At 48.7% G+C, this 13,330-nt stretch overlaps 1 pseudogene; it reads left to right on the top strand.

Moving 5' to 3' along the window:
• Window positions 1-1,445: 1,445 nt before the first annotated feature.
• Window positions 1,446-1,800, top strand: LOC100401304 (small ribosomal subunit protein uS10 pseudogene; annotated as a pseudogene).
• The last annotated feature ends 11,530 nt before the right edge of the window (window positions 1,801-13,330 follow it).

Raw genomic sequence — 13,330 nt, forward strand, 5'->3', positions numbered from 1 at the left:
CACCTCAGCCTCCCAAAGTGCTGGGACTACAGGCCTGAGCCACCGCACCCAGCCTCTCCATCTCTTTGTCTTTTGTCTTTCCCAAATTTCATGTCTTTGGTTATTTTCCCTCCAATATAATCAATACACCTCTTTTTGACAAATTCTCACTGGTACACAGGCATGCTGTCAGAGCCAGCCTGACAGGCATGAGACCTTTGCAGACACATGGGGCCCTGTGCCTGGTTTCACACTCTGTTGTCATGTTTTTAAATTCTTAGCTTTTTGTTTTGTTTTTTTGAGATGGAGTCTCATTCTGTTGCCAGGGATGGAGTGTAATCTCGGCCAGGTGCTAGTGGCACGTGCCTGTAATCCGAGCAATCTCCGCCCCCCAAGCTCAAGCGATTCTCCTGCCTCAGCCTCCCAAGTAGCTGGGATTACAGGCACCCACCACGACACCCAGCTAATTTTTTGTGTTTTCAGTAGAGACAGAGTTTCACCATGTTGGCCAGGCTGGTCTCAAACTCCTGACGTCGTGATCCGTCCGCCTCAGCCTCCCAAAGTCCTGGGATTACACATGTGAGCCTCTGCACCTGGTCCTAAATTCTTAATTTAACAAGGAGCCAGTCCTGCGGCTCTAGTATCTGCCATTTTCTCTGCTCCCCCATCTAAATTGCCAGAACAGAGTCTGTGCAAACCATCTCTATGTCTACCTGGCCCTCCACTTTGTCACTTTTACTAATTATGTTTTATTTTAGGCAGGGTCTCACTCTGTCACCCGGCTGAAGTGCGGAAGTGCGATCACACAGAGCTCAAGTGATCCTCACACCTCAGTCTCCCCAGTAGCTGGGACTACAAGCACGTGCTGCTATGCCTGGCTAATTTGTAAATTTTTGTAGACATGGGGTCTCACTATGTTGCCCAGGCTGGTCTTCAGGTCCTAGAATAAAGGGATCCACACACCTTGGCCTCCCAAAGTCCTGGGATTGAAGGCATGAGCCACCACACCTGGTCCACTTTTACTAACTCTGGAACTGTTTCAATCCCAACGCTTTTCTCCTGAAAACAAACAAAAACCATCTTTGTCCAAGTTTCCATGTGGCCTCAGTTTGGTGACATTCAAAGAACCTTTTCTGAAGCACCCCTGCAGACCCCTCTTCCAGTTCCCACGTCACTCTCCATCCTGGCAGCCTGGCGCTTTCTCCCCAGCATTTTTCTCGATTTATCATTGTAGAATTTTAAATGTGCTTTTGCCGCCTTCCACCCTAAGCTCTGTGGGTAGAGATCATGTGTCCTCGTCCCCGACACAGTCCCTGCACTCAGTGGATGTTTACTGAGAGAATGAATGAGGGGTTCTTTGAGGAAGACGTGGTCGTAGCTGTTGCGGGTTGTTGGTCCACACGCTCCTGACTCACCGCTGTGTGCTCTCACTGAGGAACAAGTCGGTCAGGAAGCCCACAGCTGCCATGGCTTTTAAGGATACCAGAAAAACACCCGGGGAGCTGGAGGTGGCAATTCACCGAATTCCAGTCACTCTAACGAGCCGCAACATAAAATCCCTGGAGAAGGTGTGTGCCGACGTGATCAGAGGAGCAAAGGAAAAGAATCTCAACGTGAAAGGACCGGTTGGAATGCTAAGACTTTGAGAATCACTACAAGAAAAACTCCTTGTGGTGAAGGTTCTAAGACATGAGATTGTTGCCAGATGAGAATCCACAAGCGACTCACTGACTTGCACAATCCTTCTGAGATTGATAAGCAGGTGACTTCCATCAATATTGAGCCAGGAATGAGGTGGAAGTCACCACTGCAGATGCTTAAGTCAGCTATTTTGGCCGGGCACGGTGGCTCACGCCTGTAATCTCAGCACTTTGGGAGGCCAAGGCAGGTGGATCATGAGGTCAAGAGTTCAAGACCAGCCTGACCAACATGGTGAAACCTTGTCTCTACTAAAAATACAAAAATTAGCTGGGCGTGGTGGCACACGCCTGTAATCCCAGCTACTCAGGAGGCTGAGGCAGGAGAATTGCCTGAACTTAGGAGGCCTGAACTTAGATGGTGCCACTGCACTCCAGCCTGGGTGACAGAGTGAGACTTGGTCTCAAAAAAAAAAAAAAAAAAAAGGCAGCTATTTGAATAAATTGATTACCAGTTTAAAAAAAAAAAAACAAAGGGAATAAATGAGGAAAAGGATGTACAAGAGAATTAAAGAAGTTTATAAGAGTTCAAATGATCAGTAATGTATAAACTCAGTAGGAAAATTTTTTAAAGCTAGAAAGATCTGATAGTAAGAGAAAGGAAGAGGCCAAAAAACTGGATAACCTGGAAATAAAATGAGGAAATAAAATAAAACATTGTTTATGGCCGGGCATGGTGGCTCATGCCTGTAATCCCAGCACTTTGGGAGGCTGAGGTGGGCAGATCACCTGAGGTCAGGAGTTCGAGACCAGCCTGGCCGACCTGGCGAAAGCCCGTCACTACTAAAAATACAAAAATTAGCCGGGCATGGTGGCAGGCACCTGTAATCCCAGCACTCAGGAGGCTGAGGCAGGAGAATCGCTTGAACCCGGGAGACAGAGGTTGCAGTGAACTGAGATTGCACCACTGCACTCCAGCTTGGGGGACAAAAGTGAGACTCCATCTCAAAAAAAAAAAAAAATTGTTTACATTAAGAGAGCTGGAAGGATAGATAGGTGCTTCCAGAAGGTGGAATACTGACATGTAAGATTTTGAAACAGTTCTAGTGTAAGTGCTGGCCAGTTCTGGCGTGGTCATGAGTGGGGTGGATTGGGTAAATTGGAAGTGAAGGTCACTGGGGTTGCGTACGATCAAGGAACTGATTGGAGGTTGCTGGATAGGTTGCTCGAATGGCTCTTCAAGCCATTGGATTAACAGAAGTTGAAGTCAAAGGGAAGACACTGCAGCAAGTACAGCGGCACGTGCCTGTAGTCCCGGCTACTAGGGAGGCTAAGGCAGGAGGATCCCTTGAAGCCAGGAGTTTGAGGCTGCAGTCAGCCATGACCACTCCTGTGAACAGCCACTGCACTCCAGCCTGGGCAACGAAGTGAGATCCCCCACATTTTCAATGAATAATGTTGGCTAACACACAAAATGCCTACTATGTGCCAGATACAGTTCTAGGTGCTTTATATATATTATTTGTATATAGGATATATACAAATAATATAAACAACAACCCTATGAAGCATATTACTGCTATCCCCAGTTTATAGATAAAATTGAAGCAAGAAAAGACACTCAGGGGCTGGGCAACGTGGCTCACACCTGTAATCCCAGCACTTTGAGAGGCCACGGCAGAAGAGGATTTACCTGATCAAGAGTTCAAGACCAAAAAGCAATAAAAGACAAAAATAAAAAAGAGTTCAAGACCAGCCTGGCCAACATGGGAAACCCCATCTCTACTAAAAATACAAAAAAATTAGCCAGGCGTGGTGATATGTACCTGTAATCCCAGCTACTTGGGAGGCTGAGGCAGGAGAACTGCTTGAACCTGGGAGGTGGAGGTTGCAGTGAGCCAAGATCACACCACTGCACTCCATCCTGGGCTACAGAGTGAGATGAGAGAGCGAGAATGAATTCAGCCAAAGTCAAACAGTGGAGCTGGGAGAGGACTCAGCTGTGTGGCTCCAGAGGCCTCGCCTCTTGTCAGGACGGGAAGATGAGGGACTAAGAGACCATAAGGCTGGGGTGGAAGGTGGAAGGGAAGCAGGACCCAGATCTGAAGGCCTTTGTATTTCATGCTGAGTTTTGTAATGACCCTCTTGGCAACTGAGGGACTTTGAAGGAGGTCAGGCCAGGGCATGACAGAATCAAATTAATGTTCTGGAAAGATCTTGTTGGGCTGCAAAGTCAGATGGGAATGAATGGTCTGGATGCAGGAGGGCCCTTCAGAGCCTCTTGCAACAAAGGGGAACTGATAGTGGGCGGGTGCTGAGACCTGTGCTTTGGAAAGGAAACGGGGCATGGCAATGTCGGCAAAGGAGCCCAGGAAGGCACAGCCTGCAGCAGCCGCCACCCCAGGCGGACAGTTCGCGCTCACTTGGCCCTTAGGCAAGAGAGCACAGTCCTAGCCACCTAGAATGGCTGGGTACGTGCCAGCCTGAGCCCGCACAGAGGGCGTGGCAGGCCGGCGAGAAACCCTGGGGCCCCTGCGCGGGGGACGGCTAAGAGCCTGCACGGGGGCCTTGGGGACTAGACGCACCCCTTTGAGGACCCTGGCTTGGTGGGGCCCCCTTTGCTTCCGGAGCTCGGGGCCAGCCAGCATCTGGGTCCCCAGCAGAGGGCAGGGCAGGATTGGGTTCGTCCTCGGCTCTCTGGTCTGCACTTGGCCGGGGCCGCAGCTGCGCAGCGCAGAGGCAGCGGTGCGCTCTCACCACCCGCCAGCTCCCCCGCATACCCAGGTCCTCCCCGTCCAGCTCGTGGCTCAAGACAATGCCTGGAAGGCCTAGGGGCCCTCAGGAAGACCGAGGGACAGCAGCCAGGGCGGCTGGGATGACAGCCAGACTCGGGCATGCATGAACAGGCCGAGGCAAGTGGCGGGCTCCCTGCTCTCCCACGCCCACGACTGTGATGCTGCCAAAGGCAGAGGGATCTCAAAGAGCTGCCCCAAATCTCCCAGGAGGGAGGCCCCTGCCTTGAGGAACAATCAGCCTGATACCCACCTGGGGCCTCTGGGCGGGGTCAGGGCAGGAAGCAAAAGCATTTCAATTCTAGTGGAGTTTTAAAACCTACCCACCCAGCAGAGAAAAGGGGAAAAAAAGGACTGGACTCCTGGCAGGGAGCTTCCCTGACCCTGACCTCTCTAAATTGGATGTCTAATCATGAACAGAGGTCCCTAGGTCCCTCCTACTCGGTTTTTTAATAATTGCGGTTTTTAAAAATTATTCTAATTGTTGTAAAACATACCATTTGTCATGTTAACCATTTTTGAGTATACGGTTCTATTTTGCATTGTTTCCCCTCTCGATTTTTACTGGGATTTTTCATGTACAGAATGAGGCACTGAGAAACACTATGAGGAACAGCAGACCTGGGCAATGACTGACTGAGGAAAACACATTCGGAATTCTAAGGTGGGCGGGAGAGGGTCTGCAGCCACTGTGCCTTGTGAACTTTCCAGCACACCTCTGTCCTGAGGGTTTCCACCCTGTACATCTCATCATGTCACCTGCCACGCCCTCCCCATACACAGTCCAGACAGAGCCGTGGCTCCTCTGGGAGTGGTCAGTGAGTACCCCAAAGGGATCCCTGCGCGTGCTCAGAAATGGGAACAAGGTTGCTCGAAAACCTCCACCATGTCATGCACAAATCATCTTTGCAGCATGTAAATGAAAAGTTCCAGGCTGGGCACGGTGACTCATCTGCAATCCCAGCACTTTGGGAGGCCGAGGCAGGTGGATCACGAGGTCAAGAGATCAAGACCATCCTGGCCAACATGGTGAAACCCCATCTCTACTAAAAATACAAAAATTAACTGGGTGTAGTGGTACGTGCCTGTAGTCCCAGCCACTTGGGAGGCTGAGGCAGGAGAATCACTTGAACCCAGGAGGTAGAGGTTGCAGTGAGCCAAGATTACGCCACTGCACTCCAGCCTGGGTGACGGAGTGAGACTCTGCCTCAAAAAAAAAAGTCCCAAGCAATTATGACAAATTTTTAAGCAATTAATGCATTGGGTCTTTAGCCTTCAGTGAGCTAGACAGCTGAGCAACACAGAACTTGAACCCCTAATCATTATAGCTCGTATTTACAGAGTGCTGTGAGCCTGGCACGGTGCTAACCGCTTTACTTATTCAGGTCTCTGCAGTGGAAATGCTGCTATTATCCCCATTTTACAGAGAAAATCATAGCCCTGAGGGCTAGCTGACTTGCTCAAGGTCACAGGGGAAGTAAGCGGTGGGGCCTGGATTTGGACCCGGGCAGTTTGGCTCCGACAACACGGCTCATGAAGGCGCCCTTGCTTGCAGCTATGCCCGGAGCCGTACACACTGGGCCAGCTCCCACTCTGGGAGGCTCAGAAGCCTGTGGAAGGCTGAGTCAAACTGTCTTTTAGTTTGGTTTAGACAGAGTCTTGCACTGTCACCCAGGCTCAAGTGCAATGGCACAATCATGACTCACTGCAGCCTCAAACTCCTGGGCTCAAGCGATCCTCCCACCTCAGCCTCCGGGGTAGCTGGGACTACAGATGCATGACACCATGCCTAGCTAATTTTTGTATTTTTCGTAGAGACTGGGTTTTGCCATGTTTCCCAGGCTGGTCTCGAAATCCTGGCTTCAAGCAATCCTCCTGCCTCGACCTCCCAAAGTGCTGGGATTCCAGGTGTGAGTCATCACACCCGACCTAGTCAACTTTGAATAATGTCAGAGTCACTAGTCTTGGGGACCTAGAATTGCCCTAAATCTCTCCATTTTGACTGGTAGATTTTCACATGAATACTTTAACAAGGCTTATCAGTGCAATCACAGGCTGTCCACATGCACTCACCAGCAATCCTACCGCTGTCACCCCAGTCCTTCTGTTTCAGCCTTAGTACACACACAGAAAAGTTTAATGTCGTCAAAGGACTGGAGAAAACCCAGAATGTTTTCATACCCACAACATGTATTTGGATGTGCTGCCTGTGGAAGGCCTTCCTCTGCCCGTCCCTTCTCCTTCACCCTTGACTTTGCTGTCCAGCTCTTTAAGGGACTTGAGCCTGTGAACACATGGCCAGAAGAAGACAGCCCAGGAAAGTGATTTTTTTTTTTTTTTTTTTTTTTTTGAGACAGAGTCTTACTCTTTTGCCAGGCTGGAGTGCAGTGGCTCCATCTCAGCTCACTGAAACCTCCTCTTCCCGGGTTCCAGCGATTCTCCTGCCTCAGCCTCCTGAGTAACTGAGACTACAGGCGTGTGCCAGCATACCTGGCTGATTTTTGTATTTTTAGTAGAGACGGGGTTTCGCCATGTTGGCCAGGATGGTCTCCATCTCCTGACCTCATGGTCTGCCGGCCTCAGGCCCCCAAAGTGCTGGGATTACAGGCGTGAGCGCAGCGCCTGGCCAGTGTTATCTCCTTATACCACCAGAGCAGAGAGCAAATGGAGAACTGGAAGTCTGGGCTGGTTTTCTATTTTCCTGTACTTGGACTTTAAAGATGCATATGAGCTCTTATATTTTAAGCCAGCGGTAGGTGGAAAAGAAGGTTTGAAAACAATGTTATTTCAGGTGTACCGAGCAGCTGTGCACACCATGACTTTAACCTCTCCTTTCTTTCACTCCATATCTGACCTCCCTCAACCTATACCCACCGCATTGTCGCTGAGGGAGGAGGGTGAGAAGGGAACCAGTAACTATGCTAACTGGCGGCAACCCTCATCTATTTATTTATGATCACTTAGCTATACTTAGCAGAGAACAGCCTTTCATGCACAAGGCTGGATTGATTTGCAGCAGAGGCATTTATGCTTAAACACTTTCCTTTCTCCCTTTACTATTGTTCATTATTTTTTGTAATGGAGCCTGCTTTCATTTCCATGTTCAAGTGGGTAATATTTGAATGCACTTTGAGGTAAAGCGTTTCGACAGATGTTGGATGATGGGAAGAAAGCAGGTGGAGGCCGCCCTGCCTGCTGCTCAGGTGCACTGTGTTTGCATCTGGTTCTTTCAGGATTTGTTGTTTCATTTTTCAGAATATTACAGCTGCACTTCGTGGCTTTTAGAATTTTCAGTCTCGGCTGGGTGCGGTAGCTCACGCCTATAATCCCAGCACTTTGGGAGGCTGAGGTGGGCAGATCCCTGGAGGTCAGGAGTTCAAGACCAGCCTGACCAACATGATGAAACCCTGTCTCTACTAAAAATACAAAAAATTCGCCGGGCATGGTGGCATGCATCTGTAATCCTAGCTACTCAAGAGGCTAAGGCACTGGAATCCCTTGAACCCAGAAATAGAGGGTGCAATGAGCCAAGATCGCACCACTGCACTCCAACCTGGATAACAGAGTGAGACTTCGTATCAAAAAGAAAAAAAAAAAAAATTACAGTCCCTTTCTCTAGGCAGTAGGCCAGTAAGGAATCTTATCCCAGCACTCATCAGTTAAGACCAACTCTTTCTGGCTTTCTCAGCATGGGGCCAGAGTTTGCAGAGGGAATAGGATATACATTCTGTGTCTGGGGGCATTTCAGTCTTCTGGGGGTTTTCTCCTTACATCCTGTTGGATCAACTCAAGTGTCCATTTCCATTCCCTCAGACCAGGGTTTTTCAATCTTGGCATGACCAGCATTTGGAGGCCAGATAATTCTTTGTTACTGGGAGCTCTCCTGAGAATTGCGGAAAATTTCAGCAGCATCCCTGGCCTCTGGACACTAGCTGCCGTAACACCAATTTCCACCCCTCACCGCCAACTGTGACAGCCAAAAGTATCTCCAGACATTGCCAGTGTCCCCTGGGGGAACAAAATTGCCCCTGTTTGAGAATCACTAAAGTAACGTGTAGAAGGCAGGGATTCTTCAAAGCATCCTCCAGTACGTAGGACAGTCCCCCATAACACAGAGCATTGACCCAAAACATCAGTAGTTCTGAGGCTGAGAAACATTGCCCGGTTTAACTTGGCACTAGTCGAGTTTTTTGGGTTTTTCAACCTAACACATTCCTAATATATCCCTCATTAAGATTTTTTTGCCCTGATACAATCAAGGAGATTGAATGAATTCTGTAAAAAGTAAACACTTTGAAGAGTACACAAGTGCTTATTCTAAACCTGTGGCTATCTGAAACTTTGTTGAGATGTAGTGAACCCCTTCAAAGGGAAAGGCTGGTGGAAAGTGGAACCTTCAGGGGAACTGACCAGTGGGATGCCGAGGTTGTGATGGGCGTTGTGACAATCTCAGTGTTGACCCAAGAGGCCACCTTTCCCCTTCCACGGTTTCTGTGAAGAGTCTCTCACTGGGAGCTTCAAAGCCACAATATTAGGAGAGGTGGCAGCAATAAATCCAACATTTCATGCTGGGAGGAGGCAGAGTCCAGCTGCTCAGTGTCCTCGAGTCAGGTTCTAAAATCTACCACAAGAGCTGACAAGAGGACAGAGGTTTGCAGTCAGGACCATCTGAGAGGTTCCAGGACACGTGGATGCCACCTTCTCTGACTCTCAGAAGGGTGAGGCTCCAATCCTTTCAAATGGTGCCGATTCTGGGATGTCGGAAACTCGAAGGCATTCTGAAGCGGCTGCCTCTGCTGACAACTCTTATCATGTCCTTGTTCTCACCTTACAAAACCCACTGTTCTGCTATTTCCCAGTGGTTTCCAACACCAAATAAGTACATTTAAGATGGCAGGCCGGGCACGGCGGCTCACGCCTGTAATCCCAGCACTTTGGGAGGCCAAGCAGGTGGATCATGAGGTCAAGAGATCGAGACCATTCTGGCCAACAAGGTAAAACCCCTTCCATACTAAAAATACAGAACTTAGCTGGGCATGGTGGCGCGTGCCTGTAGTCCCAGCTACTCAGGAGGCCGAGGCAGGAGAATTGCCTGAACCCAGGATGCAGGTTGCAGTGAGCCGAGATCACAACACTGCATTCCAGTCTGGCAACAGAGCGAGACTCCATCTCAAAAAACAAAAAAAGACGGCAATAGTGACACCAATGATGATGGTTTCGATCAATCTCTCAAAATCAAGAGGATGACCAAAAGTGGAGAACTGATAAATCCAGTTTAGCTTAAACCTGCCTCCTTATACATTTAAGTTCAGCCTACATGTTTCTCTGTACATAATGAACGATAACCTAAATGGAGACATAAACAGACTGTAGACTACTCTTGTGCCAACCACCGAGGTTCAGTCAAAGGGGGGCTAACTGTTCAAACTATTCAAACAAGGTAAACACGAGCTGTAACCATTCCAGATTTTTTATTTTTTTATTTTTTGAGACGGAGTCTCACTCTGTCACAGGCTAGAGTGCAGTGGTACAATCTCGGCTCACTGCAACCTCTGCCTCCTGGGATCAAAGAATTCTTCTGCCTCAGCCTGGGACTACAGGCGCGCACCACCACACGCAGCTCATTTTTGTATTTTTAGTAGCCTGCATATTGGCCAGGCTGGTCTCAAAGTCTTGACCTTGTGATCCACCCGCCTTGGCCTCCCAAGTGCTGGGATTACAGGCTTGAGCCACCGCGCCTGGCCCAATCTGGGTGTTTCTTAACCCACTTCTATTTCCTGTAAGTCACTTTCAATTTTCTGTCTATAAATCTTCTACCATATGGCCGTGCTAAAGTCTCTCTGAACCTACTCCCATTCAAGAGGCTGCCTGATTTGTGAATTGTTCTTTGCCCAATTAAACCGTTAAATTAAAAAAAAAAAAAAGTTGGGGGAGGGAGGGAGGCCAGGTACAGTGGCTTATGCCTGTAATCCCAGCACTTTGGGAGGACAAAGCAGGTTGATCATCTGAGGTCAGGCATTCGAAACCAGACTGGGCAACTTGGCTGGGCACCTCCACTAAAAAGAATACAAAAATCAGCCAGGCATGATGGCAGTTGCCTGTAATCCCAGCTACTCAGGAGGCCAAGGCAGAAGAATCACTTGAACCTAAGAAGTGGAGGTTGCAGTGAGCCAAAATCCCACCATTTCACTCAAGCCTGAGTGACAGAACAAGATTCCGTCTTAAAAAAAAAAAATCTAGTTCTCCTGAGAAGCAGAAGGAGAGGCTTCCACTTGGGGTATGCAGCTCCCAGCAGGATTGCTCTTACTAAACCAATGCGGAAAGAGTCTCATTTTCCATTCCCGGTGATTGCTGTGGCCAAGGGTACCTCCCCAGTGCCCCTGCATGGCCCACCCAGTTGGTAGCTGAATGGACTTTGAAGGGCTTTCGCTGCTCTGTAGAGAAGGAAACCTGTGCTGCCCCAGTCCTCAAACAGTCCCTAGCTCAGGCAAGTCCTGGGAATGCCCTCCTTGCCCCCAAGGTGGGGAACATATCAAGATACACAGCTCCCATTCACACACTCAGAACTCCACCACTGAAACAGTCCTTAGTCCTTGGCCTTATAGGGACTGATGTTATGGAAGGATTCCACATTACAGAGAATTTCCTCTGCTTGATGTCATTCAGTTTCCCAGTGATGAAGGTTGAATGACAGCCCCCAAATATGTTCACATTCTGATCCTCAGGACCTGTGAATGTTACCTTGTATGGCAAAGGGATTTGTGCAGGTGATTAAATTAATCTTGAGATGGGGAGATTGTCCTGGATCATCTGGATGGGCCAATGGCATCACAAGCATCCTTATAACAGGAATGTAGGAAGAACCAGGCAGAAAGGTGGCAGCAGGGAGCAGTGGCTCAGGTCTGTAATCCCAGCACTTTGGGAGGTTGAGGAGGGCAGATCACTTGAGGCCAGGAGTTCAAGACCAGTCTGGCCAACATGATAAAACCCATATCAGCCATCTCTACTAAAAATGCAAAAAATTAGCCATGCGTGGTAGCAGACGCCTGTAGTCCCAGCTATGGGAGGCTGAGGCAGAAGAATTGCTTGAATGGTTGTAGTGAGCTGAGATTACACCACTGCACTCCAGCTTGGGCAACAAGAGCAAAACTCCATCTCAAAAATGAAAAGAAATGAAACTACTGGGCCAGGCACAGTGGCTCACGACTGTAATCCCACCACTTTGGGAGGCTGAGACGAGGAGATCACCCGAGGTCTGGAGTTCAAGAATAGCCTGACCAACATGGAGAAATCCTGTCTCTACTAAAAATGCAAAATTAGCCAAGCATGGTGGCACATGCCTGTAATCCCAGCTACTGGGGAGGCTGAGGCAGGAGAATCACTTGAACCCAGGAGGCGGAGGTTGTGGTGAGCTGAGATCATGCCATTGCACTCCAGCCTGGGCAACAAGAGCAAAACTCCATGTCAAAAAAAAAGAAACTACCACTGTGTGAGGTGGCACCATTTGCTGTGGTGCTCTGCTGCTGGGCTCAGAATTTACCAACATGATATTTGATCCTCAGACAACACTGAAAGATAAATAATATTATCCCCATTTGACAGATGTAGAAACCAGAGCTCAAACAGGCTCAAATAACTTGCTCCAGGTTCCACAGGTAATTAAAGCACAGGCACAGACCACGCCTGTCCCAGGGCGCAGCCTCCCCGAAGCCAGTGAGGAAGCAGGAGATGTGGCCACCGTGACTAAGGCTGCAGTATTCTCTACGCACAGCTCTTGCTGCTTCCTGACCCGACACCTTCTCATCACATTCTGCCCTTTCGTAATTGAGAAACTTTTTCCTCAACAATCAAACGTGTACTGAATACCCAGTCCACGCCATGCACTGTGCTAGCTGGTAGGAGATTAAAATGAATAATTTCAGGAAGCTCCGCAGGGGTTTAATGTTCCTATAGTTGGACGTGTATCCACTCAAAATCTCATGTTGAAATGTGATCCCCAGTGTGGGAGGTGGGGCCTAGAGGGCCTAATGGGGGTGAATCCCTCATGAACGGCTTGGTGCTATCCTCATAGGAAGGACGAAGGACCAACTTCTCACTGAGTTCACATGAGATCTGGTTGTTACTGAGAGCCTGGCATCGCCTCCCTGTCTCGCATGTGACAGACTGGCTTCCTTTTGCCTTCCGCCATGATCATAAGTTTCCTGAGGCCTCCCAAGAAGCCAGTGTCAGCACTATTCTTCCTGTACAGCCTGCAGAATGCTGAGCCAAATAAACCTCTTTTCTTTATGAATGATCTAGCCTCAGGTATTTCCTTATAGCAACACAAAAAGACTAACACAAATATATAACTTATATAATTTCTGGCCAGGCATGGTGGCTCACACCTGTAATCTTAGCACTTTGGGAAGCTGAAGTGGGCAGATCACTTGAGGTGAGGAGTTCAAAACCAGCCTGGCCAACATGGTGAAACCCCATCTCTACTAAAAATACAAAAAAATTAGCCAGGCGTGTAATCCCAGCTACTTGGGAGGCTGAGGCAGGAGAATTGCTTGAACCCGGAAGGCGGAGGTTGCAGTGAGCCAAGATCACGCCGTTACACTCCAGCCTGGGTAACAGAGTACCCAGTATTTTTTTGTCTCAAAAAAAAAAATAATAACTTATGTAATTTCTTTCTCTCTCTCATTCTTTCTTTCCTATAGCAGGTGTTGTTGGTGCCCTGCCCGTATCCTTCAGGGCTCACCATTTCCATGTGCTCTTCCAAATGCCAATATCCACATCTGTTTCCCAAGGATTTTCTCCATAAGTGGTTCAGTCTATGTACCCAGCAGCCTGGAGGTGCCCAGGAATCCACACCAACTCCCACCTACTCAACCAGTGACTAATGGGAGTTAGAGCTCAAATCCATCAGCTCCTTCATCTCAT

This window comes from Callithrix jacchus, chromosome 13, assembly GCF_049354715.1.
Source record: "Callithrix jacchus isolate 240 chromosome 13, calJac240_pri, whole genome shotgun sequence".
Taxonomy (NCBI): domain Eukaryota; kingdom Metazoa; phylum Chordata; class Mammalia; order Primates; family Cebidae; genus Callithrix; species Callithrix jacchus.